Raw genomic sequence first — 16,264 nt, 5'->3', positions numbered from 1 at the left:
TATTCCCTCTCATCATGTGTATTCAACACGGTACTAGAAGTCCTAGCTAATTCAATAAGATAAGAAAATGAAACAAAAGTTATACAGATTGGGAAGAAAGAAAAAAAAAAACTTTGTTTGCAGGTGATATCTATGCATAGAAAAATTCCAGAGAATCAAGGAAAAAAACTCCTGGAACTAATAAACAATGATAATAATGTTGCAGGAGACAACCTTAACATATCAATGTTAATTGCTTTTCCATATATTCAGCAATGAAAAATTGAAATTTGAAATTAAAAAACAATACCACTTAAATTAGCACAAAAAACGAAATAGCATAAATCAAACAAACATATATACAAGATCTATATGAAGCAAATTACAAAAATCTGATGAAAAAAATCAAAGAACTCATCAAATAAAAATATATTTTATGTTCATGCATAGGAAGACACAATATTGTAAAGATGTCCTGAGGTTGTTTGTTTTATTTTGTTCACCTTAAGACCTGAGATAAAATTTCTCTTTCCCACAATGAAATCATTACATATGATTTTTATTTTACCATGGATATTTTGAGTTTGCTATTGAGTGACAAAATATACTATATATCATATCAATTTAATTTATTGTTCAAAATCTATATTACATTCAGAAATATATTCCATTAGCATCCATTAAGAAATCAGTGATTTCTAAAATACCATATTAAAAGAATATATAGCATTCAAGGGCTCCTCACTCTTGGTGGAAATTAACAAGATGATAGATATCTAAAGAGTATATAGAATATTTGAACAAACTAACTAAAAAAGTACTTACTTTATGTCTTAGTCTGCTTTGCTGCTATAGGAACATACCTGAGACCATACCAATAGAAATTCTATAACAACAGAAATTTATTTTTCATGGTTCTGGAAGCTGGAAAGTCCAGCATTAAGGTGCAGTCAGGTCTGGTGCCTGGTGAGGGCTGCTCTCTGCTTCCAAGATGACAGCTTGTTGCTCCATCTTCTAGAAGGGATGAACACTGTATCCTCACATGGGACAAAGGATGGAAGTGGTGGACTGATGCCATCGAGCCCTTTTATAAGGCACTAATCCACTCTTGAGGGCACAGTCCCCATGGACCAACCACTTCTTAATGTTCCCACCTCTTAATACTGTTCCATTGGAGATTATGTTTCAATACGAATATTAGAGGAGACACAAACATTCAAATTATAGCACTTTATGTGTGAAAATGAATGTCATTATGGCTTTCAAGACATTGCCTTGGCTGATCACATATCTATTCTGGTGATACCACCTTTCCCAAAGTTTTGAAGTTCTCCTTTCGGATTTGCCCTCATATTTTATAGCACATTTATTTGAGACTACCTAATCTTGTCAAATCTGTGTCTGTGAATAAAGTGGGTGGCATGACTAAATGAGACATTAAAGCTTTAATTAAGAAATAAAGGTTGATTACCAAATAATATAATGTATCTGCATACGTTTGCACATGTGGTGCATACTCCATATATGGGCTCTAAAGTTATGGGGAAAAAGGGATTCTAAAAAGTTTTGGAACAATAAAATATCATCAAAGCAATGTGTAACACCTCGGTTATTGCAAAGAAAAGAGTCACTCTCATGCACAGGATTTGATAAACTTGTTAAATAGATAAATTATTTCAAACTTACATTTAAAGCTGCTTATTTCTTTGTAGATCCATTTGTTATTATGAAATCGATATAACATGTCAACTGAATTTTCAGCGCCTGAAGGTCTGAAACCTCTAATTCTTTTTCCTCAGAATATATTACAGATCTTAGAAACTTTAGACATCCTAGGAATAGATATTTATAATATTAATGTAAAAGATATGTCTTTTTTTATATCCCTTCTCCCACTATAATCAGAAAAATGTATTCTTCTGAGAATCCGACAGATACAGTGTCATTTGTAGTTATCATAAACATGATTGTTATCTTGCACTGAATGATTAGAATTTATTTATTCAAGAAGTAGCTATTAAGTACCTACTACATGCCACATACTGAGAGCCTAATATATATTATTTCCAATATTCCTAATAAACCACTATGCAGTCACGTTCTTTTTAATTGCCGTTTTCCATTTAATGAACAAAGAATCAGAAAATTGAAGTAATTTTCTAAATATCACCATAATGTCACAAATTAGCCATGCATTAGGCAAACACTTCTCTTTTATCTATTTCCTTTATACATAACCTTGCAAGATCATTGTTCTACAGGATTTCATTTTGAATATTACATATTATACACAAGCCATTGTTTTCTGAGTGTATAGGAAGGAATCTATGGACAATGCAGTATTGTTATCACTCTGGAAAAATAAAAATCTCTTTAAATTGGGCCCACAAAACTGGCACATTACCCCTAATAGAAGATAATTTCCCCTTCCCTTGTTTGAAGATCATATAGGTGCTTTATAAAACAAAGTTTGCCTTCCTCAGGATTCACTCTTATGTCCCTTCGGAGTAACCAGACCAACAATAAACCTCAATCTAGTTAAACTAGCCTAGTCTAACTGAATAGAAGCTGAGTTTTTAAAGGGAGAGGAGGTAATAGAAAACAAAAAGTTTTATAATCTGATTAACAGGTATTATCAGGAGCTGTTTGATATAGCAGAGAGAACATAAAATTGAAGAAGGGAGAGTTTGTTGATGTGGGAGAATCCTTCTATGAGACAAGATTTAATACCCTGACAAAAATCCTAGAAGACGATGCTGTCATACTATTGCAATCTCTTTTTTAAGCTTGAATAAGGTGACAACTCATTTTATGTGAAGGAGCGATGCCAAAAATGCAGTGGTAAGGAGAGTAAGGAGCATAGGCTTACAGAACTAGGGACTGGAAAGTCCATATCCAACACAAGGCTAGAAAACCCATCAACCAACTCTATTCATCATGGATGAGCCTAGAAGACACTTCAGTTACCAAAGTGATAAGGAATGTGCTGGTGAGAGGGGCACCATGATCTTTGGGAACCTCAGTGGTGGCTCCCTTTTGTAGGTCAGGGCCAATAATATGTGATGATACTGTAAAGGAATTGCTGCAGCGAGAGGCCAGGTGGCAGCACTTAAATGTCAAAAGCCAGGTGGGCACAACACTTACAATGAACAGCAACAGCAGAGTGGTGGTTAAAGGGGCCCATCTTCAGAGAGCTATGATGAAGACTGATGGAATGCATTGTTTCTGGAGGGAAGATGCATAGGCATTCAACAAGGGTATTGCTTATGTTATATATAATTTTTTTGTTTGTGTGTCTGTCACTTCAGCCTTTTTAGGTACTACCATAATCTCTTGATTTCTTCCTGCCATAGTTGGTTGTGGATACACAAGTCTTCTTCATTTTAGTTCTTGCTAGCAACATCTATTTAAATACTCAAGTCCCAGAATTTTGCGCTACCCTCCATTCTTCACTTTTCTTAGTACCCAAATCTAGTATATCACCAAATAAGATTTTTCATCTGCTTCCCGTCTCGTTTTCTCCATAACAACAAGTGAATCACTTTAAAATATAAATGAAATTTTGTTGTTGTCTATCTTGAAATGTTTCAACAAACTTCTCATTGCATTTAGAATAAAACTCAAACTCCAAGTCTTTGAGTTCCTACATGATCTGTTTCTCCAACCTTTACTAGAACTACTCTACATTTCACTAATGACAGAGTGTTAGTTAGAAGTGATCACAATCTTTCCCAGCTCAGTGACTTTGCACATGCTGCTTTTTATCTCTGACTAGGATGACTTCTTCAGAAAGTTCTTCATTGACGGCATTATTTAAAATAGCCACCCTATATCATTCTCTGTCTCAATCCCTTGTATATTTCATATGTGATACCTATAACTGAGTTTTTCTATTTGCCAACCTGTAGCCTACCTATGTTCACACAGGAATGTGTGTTATGTGAGGTATAAGAAGTCCTTAGTCTTTTTCATTGTGGAATCCCAGATGCTTAACACAGCTTCTAGCACATGGTAGATACTCAATAACTAATTTTGGTGAAATTAACCTAAACTGAGAGCTACATTCCATATGCAATTACAGCAATGTGTGCAAGGCAACAGTTATTTGGTCTGGTTATCACTCCTTCTCAGAACAGCCCCTTTGATAAAACTTGCCCTGCTCCAAACAGTTGTTTTTTGGTTTTTTGTTTTTGTTTTTGTTTTGAGACAGAGCCTCACTTCGTTGCTCTGAGCAGAGTGCTATGGCATCAGCCTAGCTCACAGCAAACTCCTGGGCTCAAGGGGTCCTCCGGCCTCAGCCTCCCAAGTAGCTGGGACTACAGGCAAGTGCTACCACAACAGCTAATTATTCTATTTTTAGTAGAGACAGGGTCTTGCTTTTGTTCAGGCAGGTCTCAAACTCCTGAGCTACAGCAAACCTCCTGCCTCTGCCTCCCAGAGTGCCTAGAATTACAGGCGTGAGCCACCATGCCCGCCTACTCCAGACAGTTTTGCAACCAGGAGAAATTCTTCATTCTTCTATTATTCAACCAAACTCGGCCATGTGTAGGAACTGAACACAAGCTGGAAACTGGAAACTTTACCTCAGATGTCAAAATTTGAAATCAGAGAAAATAAGATATAGAAACTTTGAAGCTAGTATTTGCTAAGTTTTCTATCATGCAGGAAAACAAGTGTGAAAAAAATAATAAAATCAGCATAAATAGAGAAAAACATATGAGATGAACCAATCAGTGTATGAGATGCAAATGCACTTTTGGTCCAGCTTCCTCCCTGCCTTTTTGTCGATTTGTTTTATTTCTTGGATTTTTAAGCCAAAACTCAACCTCTTTCTCCTAAACTTTAGCCCTACTTTACTTAGATTAGGATTTCTGACATATATAACTGAAAAAAAATCCCAAATAATGAAAGATACATTTAGATTCTTCAGTGGTAATGTGGCAAATATATAGCACTAATTGCATGATTGCTGGGGTATTTAAATACAGCTACATGTCCTGCTCATCTTGCGGGCATAGATGCACATAAAAGCAAATTATGCAGCTTGTGATCCAATGACTAAATCTTGCATACTTTTCTGAATGTCAGCACCAGATGATACATCAGCCCAGTTGAATTTAATTTGTCCTTCACAATCAAAATTTCAAAACCATTCAAATTGTCTGCATTTCCTCAGTTTGTTGTTTCTGATTAATTTTATTGATAGTTTAATTAAGCATTCAAATTCCTTATGAAATTGAATTTCCAAGTTCTGTTAATTGAAATAAGAGCATCTGAAAAGTAGCATGGAAATATAGACACAATATAAATGCATTTGAATATCTGATTATTGATATATAGCCACATATATTTTTAATATATCTAGTATAATCTTCATTAAGATTACTGTCAGCAAGCTACAGTTCATCATACCAAATGGCAGTGTAATGCACAGTAATTTCTGTTTCTAATTCTACACAGTTCTATACGGCCCTATCATTTCTGTTTTATTGCAATTGTTAAGCAGAACAAGAATACGGTATGCAACTTAGTGTTTTGCTAAACCATTTCACAGTGCACACTTAGTTGCAATAGTAATTCATTTTATATGGTCTTAGTGTATATTATGAATGCTATTTCCCAGAATGACAATTTTGTTGACATATAAAATAAAATTATGCTTGCATTTAAATTGTCATGCAACAAAATGTAAAGGATGGAGTTTTATTTGATTAGCAACTGTATCATTTGCATATGTATCTTAAGGGAAGCTAGTTACAAAATTGCATATTTATAATGTGGTTGTCTAAGACATTTGGTAACAGATATAAAGAAATGATGGTATGACAGTATTTTTATTTCTATAACTCTTGTTAAAATTTTATGATGTATAATATTTAGGGGCATAATATTAAAATGACATATTTATAATATTTAATTGTCACTTATTACTTTATTAACTGTTATTAGTAATCGTTAATTATTAATAAAAGAAATAGATTTCTCTTCTCTGAAAAAAATGGTTAAAGGATTTGAGAATAACATTTTCTTCAGCTCCAGATCATAAAATATGATTTTACAAGTATATCCAGAATTAAGAATTCATTCTTTAAAAGTTAAGTTGATATAATTCCAACATGCTTTGCCTTGTGTCAAAACAGCGGTCAATGTATTAAAAGACTTACCACTGGGGCTAATATTAATACTTCAGGCTCAGTTTTGTCATTTACGCATTCTGAATCCAGAGTTTTTTTATAAATGAAAGGGTTAGCTTAAGTAATCTCAAACTCTTCTTTTACTCTTGACCTTTTGTAAAACCAATATGTAATAATTTCTGCAGTATAAGTATGAGTTCTTCTTTGCAGGTTGGTAAAATTCAGGTGTGAATCCATCTGGTCTGGGACTTTTTTTTTTGGAAGATTTTTTATTGCTGGTCCAATTTCTGCATTTGATATTGGTCTGTTCAGAAGTTCTATTTCCTCCTGATTGAGCTTAGGGAGGTTGTGTGTTTCCAAGAGTTTATCCCTTTCGTCCACATTTTGTAGTTTTGGGGTATATAGATTTTTATAGTATTCAAAGATAATGTTTTGTATTTTCATGATGTCTGTAGTGACCTGTCCTTTTTCGTTTCTGATTGTGTTTATTAAAGTCCTTTCCTTTCTACTTCTTGTCAATGTAGCAAGAGTGCTATCAATTTGTTTATTTTTTTGAAAACCCAACTTTTGGTTTTATTGATCTTCTGTATAGTTCTTTTGTTCTCAATTTCATTTTGTTCTGCTCTGATCTTAGTTATTTCTTTTCTTCTGCCAGTTTTAGAATTAATTTGCTCTTCCTCTTCCAGTTCCTTGAGATGATTTATTAGTTTGTTGATTTGTGAGCTTTCTGTCTTTTGGATGTGAGCATTTAATGCTATTAGTTTTCCTCTCAGGAATGCTTTCGCAGTATCCCACAGATTTTGATAACTTGTGTCCCCGTTATCATTTAGTTCAAAGAATCTTTTGATTTCTCTCTGGATCTCCTTGACCCAGTAGTCATTCAGCAATAGATTTCCATGACTTTGTGAAGCAGTGAGTGTTTCTGTTGGAATTTATCTCTAGTTTTATATCATGATGGTCTGAGAAGATACATGGTACAACTTCTATTTTTTTAAATTTGTTGAGGTCTGATTTGTGGCCTGGGATGTGATCAATCTTGGAGAAAGTTCCATGAGCTGATGAGAAGAATATACATTTGGCTTTATTTGGGTTGAATGTTCTGTAGATGTCTGTTAGACCCATTTGTTCTAGAGCTCCGTTTAAGTCCATTATATCTTTGCTTATTTTTTGTTTAGAGGATCTATCCAATTCAGTCAGTGGTGTGTTGAAATCCCCAGCTAGTATGGCATTACTGTTTATCATTAGAGCAGGCATAAAATGTGAGCAGAGATAATGGACATTTGAATCACCCTTTGTTGAAGTGTCTCTAAGGCTCAGATATAACTCTCTTCATAAATAATTTTCTGAATTGTCCAAAGATAATGAAATAAAACAGATCTAGGAACAGCGAGAACACAAATTAAGAACTTGTGTTCTTGTAGAAAATGTTATATTTTTAATGTTGCTGTTATTGCACAACTGAATCTGTGCACTAAGATTCATTCTCATTAAATTGGACTTTAATGTTACATAAGAGAATGAAATAGAAAAATGGGCAATTTTCTCTTATTTATCTTCTAGGAAAGATTCAAGAATTTCCTGATGAGCTACAATTGAAAAAAATAAGAATTACTTGAAACCACATGGGTGAATCTGAGAAGCGTAATTCTGAAAAAAAAGAAAGACATTAAAAATTTATAGCACATGATTCCATTTATATAAATTTAAATACAGGCAATATTATGATCCTAGATGACAAGATCGCAGTTATTTTGGGTGTGGAGTAATGTCTGGAAAGGGGCATAAGAGGGGCTTTTTGTTGTCCCACCAATATTCCTTTTCTTTATCTAAATATTGATTATGTGGTTTTTTTAATCTGTGATAAATTAAACCAGCTGTATAATGTTTTCCATATGTTTGTTTTTATTTCTATTTTGATAAACATTTATGTAAAAAATTTATGTTATATATTTCTAACTAGAGTTTACTCTAAGAATTCAAACATGTTACAATTTTAGAAAAATCTTTAAATGTAAACCATTACAGCAATAATTTAGAATAAAAAAGTCATATAATTATAACCATCTAATCAAAACTACAAATGAAAATTAAATAGAAAAAAGCTGCATAAATTAGAGAATATTTTAACAAAAATCTAACATAAACTTTTTCCCCAAATTTAACCAATTTCATGAAAAAGATAAATTATATATATTTATAAAGCATAAAGTACTAAATGTGCATATATATACACACCTATATATTATGAAAAATACACACATAGTTGAGTTTCATTATTCATGGTAGTTATAGTCTGTAAGGTCTTTAGAAGCACTGAATTAGGGAATACTGAGCCACTAAGGGAAATGCAGGGTTAGTGTCCTGTGCATATCTAGTCATACATTTTTGTTAACCAATCAACACATAACCTTATTTTATGTGTATTTCTGTTTAAAGGCACCTTATTTAATATATATCATTGATTCCTAACATTAAATTCGCAACCAACATCACCATAACTCATGCCTGAACAATACTCTTCTAATCCTCGTATTTTCTCCATATGGTGGGTCATAGCCTTCTTGTACTTAGTAATACTAGACAGCACTTTAGCTCTATGCTTTGGGTGGGATTTTAAACAATGAAACCGCTAACAAAAAGCAGAAATTGCAAAAACTTTGCACTAAATAGACCACAAAAAGGATAATTATTTAGAACACAAGAATTGAAACAAGAAGACAAAGTGTTGCCTTGTTCTGCCTTAGCTGTTGTGTACTGGGCCACTCGAATTTTTTGCACCCCTGTGAATGTTCATGAATGATGGCAAAAACACCTTGAGTATTGATTTTGGGATTACAAATAAATTTTAACAAGTAGGTGAACTCAGAAGCCCAATTGCCGTCATATTTTGGCTGCCTTCTTATTTGAGAGGCTTGATGCTGTTTTGGGAATCAGCAGCTGATTTTTCCATCATGGCCTTCACAATGAAACATTAACCTTCATTTGCCATTATTCCAAAAGTATGGAAAATGGCAAATTGCAGTTACTGAAAGTAGCTATTCTTAAAAACAATATACCAAACACACCCTGAAAACCCTCTCCCAGTCTTGCCTACCTTTGTGTATATACCTCTATATGGCAGGTAGCGACTCACTGGTCCTAGCCCCAATCCTATCTCATCATCAGGGATCTCCAGGGAATTCCTTGATTCCTATTCCAGACCCAAGTGGACATCTGGTTCTTGAGATAAACAGTTTTCTTTTCCTTTCCCAAGATTAGATTAGTGGACAAAACAAACAGGGCCCACTAAAGTGGACTTTCCCCAAAATAATGAACAGAATTTCTAAAGAAAAGTCCAAGTCTTCATCTTTAAAAGCTAAACTCTTTTTAACTTTTAAAAATGAAGGTTTTCTGTTTTTTTTTATGGCTTCAGATGAATAATGTATGTAACTCATGTTTATAGAATTTTTTATAGTTTTATTTTGGTAAGTGTCATCATGTAGAAGTAAATATAAAGCCAAATAACAAAGATTAATTGACAATTAAAAGAATATTGTGATAAAAAAATTCTTCAAGAATATTTTTGACTTGAACATTACTGAAAATGATGTTGACTGTGCCTCAAGCACACCGAGGACTATGAGCATGTTATAAGACATACATTTTAACTTCAGTACCTAGCATGATGACATGGTGTGCTCAGTCCTATTCTTAGCACCTTCTTCTGAAGAAGACATTCTTTTTGGACTGCATAGAACTGGTTTTCGTTCTCAACTTTTAGTTCTCAATCTACATTTCTAGCTTCTCTTTCATTGAACATTTGCCATATAAAAGTGTGTCAAGATGTTTCATTGTCATTTATGGTATCCCCTAAATCCAATGAATGATATCCTCATAAGAGAAAAAAGCGTGAGATTTAAGACATGTAGCAGAAGAGTGACACAGAGGGGAAGCTCATGTGAGGACAGAGGCAGGCACCAGAGTTATTCAGCTACAAACCAAGGAATACCAAAGATATCTAGCAGTAGCCAGAAGCTAGGAAAGAGGCTTGGAAGATTCCCTCTCACAGCCTGCAAAAGGAAACAACCCACCAATCCCTTGATTTCAGACTTCTAGCCTCCCAGAAATGTGAGAGAATAAATTTTTGTTGTTATAAGCCACCATGTTTATGGCAATTTGTTATGTAGCCCTGAGAAACTACAGGTCAAACATCCTCGTTCTTCTCTTTCAACCTACCCCATCTCTCTTAGTATTTTATTATGCTCTCACTACCCTAACTTTTCTCTCTATATAGATCAAGACCACTTGTGTTTATATATCTGAGACCACCTGAGCGGTACTGCAATTTGACAAACTCAACTTGTCCAGCACTAATCCCTTTATCTCTCTCCCAACATTTTACATGAAAAACATGTATTTCAATTATGGTGCTTAGGTGAAAATATTACAATATGTATTTTTAGCAAAGACTTTAAAATTCAGAATAATTTTCCTTTAACTATGATATCAGTTTGGTCACCAAGTCTTATACCTTCTGCATCCTGAAAGTTACAAATTGCCATTCTTATTTATTCCCATGAATAGAATGAGTGTTCTGATTTTTAGTATATCTTGAAAGAACATTCATAACTGCTGGATTTTTATTTATAACATAAGAACATTTATAACTGCTGGATTTTAAATTAATTTTCAGATTTTAAAATTTTCTTCAAGACAATTGTAAGTAGTTACAGAAATTCCCTTATTTTATCTTTCTTTTTTTTTAATTTAGGTCTTTTTTTTCCCTATCAGAATTTATCCTGATATATGGTTAATAGAGCAGTTCAAATTTATCTTTTTCCATATGCATATCCATTTGTCCCACCACTAGTTTTAAATAGCATTTCTTTTCTGAAAAACTTCTAATTCCACATTCTCACATGCTATATTTTTATGCACTTATTATAGTAATTATCATTATGCATTTTCTTGGGACATTGCTTCAAGCTAGTCATCAATATGTGATGCTATACTCACACAATGATTTTCTAAAAGTTATACAAAATATTCTTATTTCTCCTTTGACTAAAATGTTATTTAACAAATCGTCTTTTTTTTGTTTTTGCTTTGTTGTTTTGAATTTGTATTTTTCTTCAAATTTCCATGTATAGGTATCTAGATTTTTTTAATCAAAAATTGAATTTTAATGTAGCATAGTCAGAGAATTCCATTGTCATATTATTTGAAAAATAAGATTTTCTTAGTGATTGAATATTTGCTAAATTTTTGAGAATATTTCATGTGTACTTGAGAGGAAGTCTATAGTGTTGGACCTGGAGTTTAATAAATAAGAACAGTTTCATTAATTTTTTAAGTTCTAAGTACATTCTGACTAAATTTTACTCCTGGATATGACTTTGAGAAATATATAGGGTTTTCTATAAGTTAACATTTAAATGTCTCCTTTCATCTACTCAAATTTTTGCTTTATGAAAATTGCTACTGAGTTATTAAGTGTATAATTATGAATAACTATTAAATTGTTATCATGGAAGTAGCCTTTTACCTTATAAAATATTCTTCATTGTCACAGGTTCTTTGGCTTGGGTCTGTCTTGTTTGGTATATGAAAATGGTGGCCCCATTTGCATTTTCCTTTACAACCTTGCACTCCTTTTATTTTTGAGCTTTCTAGTCGGAGTTTCAGATGTCCCACTGTTATATAGAATGGATTTCACTTCATTAACAAATCTGAAAGTATTTTTAGTAAATTAAGCTTTAAAATTATTAATATGAAAGTTATATTTGGATTCAATTATGTAATATGGTTTTATGCTTATGTAAATATATATGTGTGTATATACGTATATACGCTATGTATGTATTCAAGTGATCTCTCTTTGCTTTTGGTAGTTTTTATTTTTCCTTGTAATACTTAGGGAAGTAGTCTACTTTTTTATGATACTATGTGTTTCTTCCTACGAAGATAACCTGAAACATCTGCTGCCCATCCGCATTAACATTTTATAGAGTGATATCTATATTTCTCTCTCTTTATATGCATGAAGCTGTTAGCAAACTTATTCTAATTTCCATATAATCTCATTTTTCTCTCATCATTTTTAAATCATTCTGATCTTTATTTTAGAGCATATATCATTTTTATATTATATTGGCTCTTTTATTCTCATCTTTAACAGTTCTGTTCAAATATATTCTTGCCCACTCCTAGCGATTATGTCAAAGCTTAGCCTGTCATTTCTTATTCACATATGCTCATTGCTTAGACTTCCCAAAAAGAGCTCATGGAAATAATATGCCCATAATTATTGCAGGTTTTTATAATCATTTGGTCTGTGTACTTTATTTTTGGAATTCTGTTTGACTAGACAGTAACCTATCAATATGTCTCACATCATATTTTTAAGTATGTTTGCTCCATTATCTTCAGGTATGAATTATCTATATGTCTGATGTTAATATGCTTTTTACTCGTATAATTGACTGTGTTTTTTTACCTAGCTGTTTTTGCTTTTTCCTTCCTTTCTTTTTTTCTTTGTTTGATTTTTGAGTAATTTTATTGGAATGTATATCAGTGATTTCTATTCTGTATTGGTTTTTCTATCTCACCACTCTATAATTTCAATATTTAGGTTTGTCTTCTTTTATTTCAAGGAAGTTTTCTTGAATTGTATATTTCAGAATTTGTTCTGCTTTATTACTTTGATTTTCTTCATTTAAATTCGAACTATATGTTCATTTTTCTATCTTGCCTATACTCTATAGAAGTTTTGAATCTTTTTAATTTTGCTAAATTTTGGTTTGCTTGTTTGTTTCCATTTTTCTTCTTTATATTCTATCTTTAGTCTCTATTTTCCTTATTATTCATTCATGATGAAATTAATTCTTGTTTCTCTCCATTTTGGTTATCATTTCTAAAATGATTTTTTTCTTTTAATTTTGAAATATTTCTTATGTTCTAACGATTCAATTTTTAAGCCCTCCATTTGTTTGGTTTTCTCATTTCTAATGTTTGCTGTCTTTAATTCATGTTTTTATGCATATGCCTACTATTTTACTCAGAATGAAGTCCTCAATTTGGAAGCGAGTCTTTTGTAATGACTTGTTAGTCTTCTGTAACTATCCTAACTCCCATTTCTTTCCTCTTATTTGGCCACAGAGAAGACAAAGTTTATGTTATCCTGCCCTGGTCCTGCCCAAAGTTAGCTGGTCATCATGGCTCATGCCCGTAGTCCCAGCTACTCTAGAGACTAAGGCAGGAGAATCGCTTGAGCTCAGGAGTTTGAGGTTGCAGTGAGCTATGATGATGCCACTGCACTCTAGCCTGGGCAGCAGAGTAAGACCCTGTCTCCAAAACAAAAAAACAAATATTTAAAGAAGAGTCAACACCAATTTTACATGTCTTCCATAAAATATAAAAGAAAGGACCACTAGAAACCAATTACTCTCATGAATATAGACACAAAAATCCTTAACTAAATATTATCAAATTCTACAATATATAAAAATATAATAATTATATGCCAGGCTAAGTAGGATTAATTGCAGTGATGCAAGATTTTTTCAATATTCTAAAACAAATCAATGTAAGCCACCATATCAATAGACTTAAGAAAGTAAATCATGTGATCATATCAATTGAGCAAGAAAAAAAAGTCAAAATTCTTTGCCATTTGAAATAAAGACTCTATGAAAAATAGGAATAAAGAGGAACTTTCTCAACTTAGTAAAGATCATCTAAAAAAAAACCTACAGTCGATATTTCATTTAGTGGTACAAGTCATAATGCTTTCCCTTTAAGATTTGGAATAAGGCAAAGACGGCTGTCCTCACTACTCTTATTTAACATACCTGGTACTGGAAGTTGTAGGCGGCACAGTATAGCAAGAAATGGAAATAAAAGATGTACAGATGAGACAAAAAGAACTAAAACTGTCCCTATTTGGATATAATATGGTTGTACACATGTCCCAAGGAATCTACGAAAAAAAAACCTCCTAAAATTAATAATGGAGTTCAGCAAAGTCAAATATACAAAATAAACATATAAGAGTCTATTGTATTTTTATAACCTAATGATGAACTTATGGGCACCAAAATTAAACATACAATTCTATTTACAATGATTCAAATAAACAAAATGCTTAGCTTTAAAATATGACAAAATATGTACAGGACTTGCATGCTAGATGCTATATAACCCTGATGAAAGAAATAAAAATATTTGAGATTTAAAATTTAAGAATTTAGAGACGAGCTAAGTTCATGGAAAGGAACACTCAACATAGTGAAGATGTTAAGTCTCCTCTAATTCCTAGCATAATACAATTCCCTGTCTAGGTCCCTGTGATATTTGTTGCAAATATAGATCAAGTTATTCTATAACTTATATAGAAAGGCAAAAGAACTATAATAGGCAGAACAATCTTGAAATAGAAGAATAAAATAAGAGTAATTAGTCTACCTGGTATTAAGGCTTATTATATAGCTACAGTAACCAAGACTGTGTGGTACTGGCAGAGGGATAGATATAGAAGTCTCAAACTCTGTGAAACAATAACTTAAAATAGGACAAAGACTTAAATGTAAAATATAGTAATATAAATATTTTAGGGAAACCTTAGGATAATATCTTTGGGATGTAGGATTCAGCAAACACTTCTTTGACTTTATATCAAAAGTGTGATTTATAAAAGAGAAAGTCGATAAAATGTTGACTTCATCAAAATTTAAAATGTTTGCTCTGCAAAGGACTTTGCTAAGAGCATGAAAATGTAAGTTATGGAGTGAGAGAAAATATTTGCAAACAAGCTGTATGGCAAAGGACTAATACCTAGAATATATAAATCTCTAAAAATTCAACAGTAAAAAAACAAAACAAAACAAAAAACCCAATTAATTATCTAGTTAGAAAATTATAATCAAAAAAAACAGTAATGAGATTCATGATTCATGATAACTTGGATATTCAGCCTTCCCTGATTAAAAGCTTACTTTTGGCCTGGCACAGTGGCTCACGCCTGTAATCCTAACACTCTGGGAGGCCAAGGCAGGAGGAGCATTTGAGCTCAGGGGTTCTAGACCAGCCTGAGCAAGAGTGAGACCCCTTCTCTACAAAAAACAGAAAAATTAGCCAGATATGATGGCATAAGCCTGTAGTCCCAGCTATTCAGGAGGCTGAGGTAGGAGGATTGCTGGAGCCCAGGAGTTTGAGGTTGCTGTGAACTAGGCTGACGCCACAGCACTCTAGCACAGGTGACAGAGCGAGACTGTGTAAAAAAAAAAACTTATGTTTCTGGTACGAAGCATAAGTAAAGTGTCAGGTTCTTCTTTTCTTTGAAAAACAAAACAAAACAAACAAACAAACCCATCCACCACAACAATGATCTTAGATGGCTTAGAAGGAGAAGAAATGGCAAATCTTTTTGAGAACAAGGAAATAAATGGGCCTTTTTTCTCATAGAATGAAGTAAAATCTTGTGGCTTCTGAGAGAAAGGACACTCTCACTGCCCCACTCTAGTGTCCTGAAAAGATGGAGAGACCACAGGAGTTGCTTTAAAGAGACTTGCTGTCAAAGAATTCTCCAGCATGCAATTCCTAGTGAAAATATTTCACAGTAATAAAAAGTAGCATTAGTCAAGGGAAAACAAACCTCCCAATCATAATTTTAGAGATGTTTTACATGTAGTACTACAGAGTGTTGTTTGAATTTCCATTTTAAAATCTGGTGGTGCTGCTCTAGTAACTATATATATGCATATCTATCTATATATGTAATATACATAAAATTGCAATAAGAAATGCAGAACTGCAATATTTTTGACAAATTAATAGATTTAGCTTATGAAAGAGGCATAAAGCTATCAAGTCCTTTTTAGTATTTTGAAAAAAATATTATATTACATTTGTTTGTCTTTTCAAATAGGTATAGCAAAAGAACTGAAGGAAAGAAATAGCTAATTTAGTTTTAAATTTATCTCTATTGATACACAAAAACTCCTCACACAGAAACCAATAGTAGTAATGTAACGGTGAACCACTGTTCTTGTAAAAGTGGTATATAAATTCCAGGATGTGATATGAGGTTTCTGTTTTCTATGTAGATCTACTCTTGAGTTGGTATCTCTTTTTTTTTTTTTTTTTTTTTTTTTTTTGATACAGGGTCTTGTTCT

The sequence above is a fragment of the Propithecus coquereli genome, unplaced genomic scaffold (genome assembly GCF_000956105.1).
Source record: "Propithecus coquereli isolate 6110/MARCELLA unplaced genomic scaffold, Pcoq_1.0 Scaffold231, whole genome shotgun sequence".
In the NCBI taxonomy this organism is placed as follows: Eukaryota; Metazoa; Chordata; class Mammalia; order Primates; family Indriidae; genus Propithecus; species Propithecus coquereli.
This window is presented reverse-complemented; position numbering follows the sequence as displayed.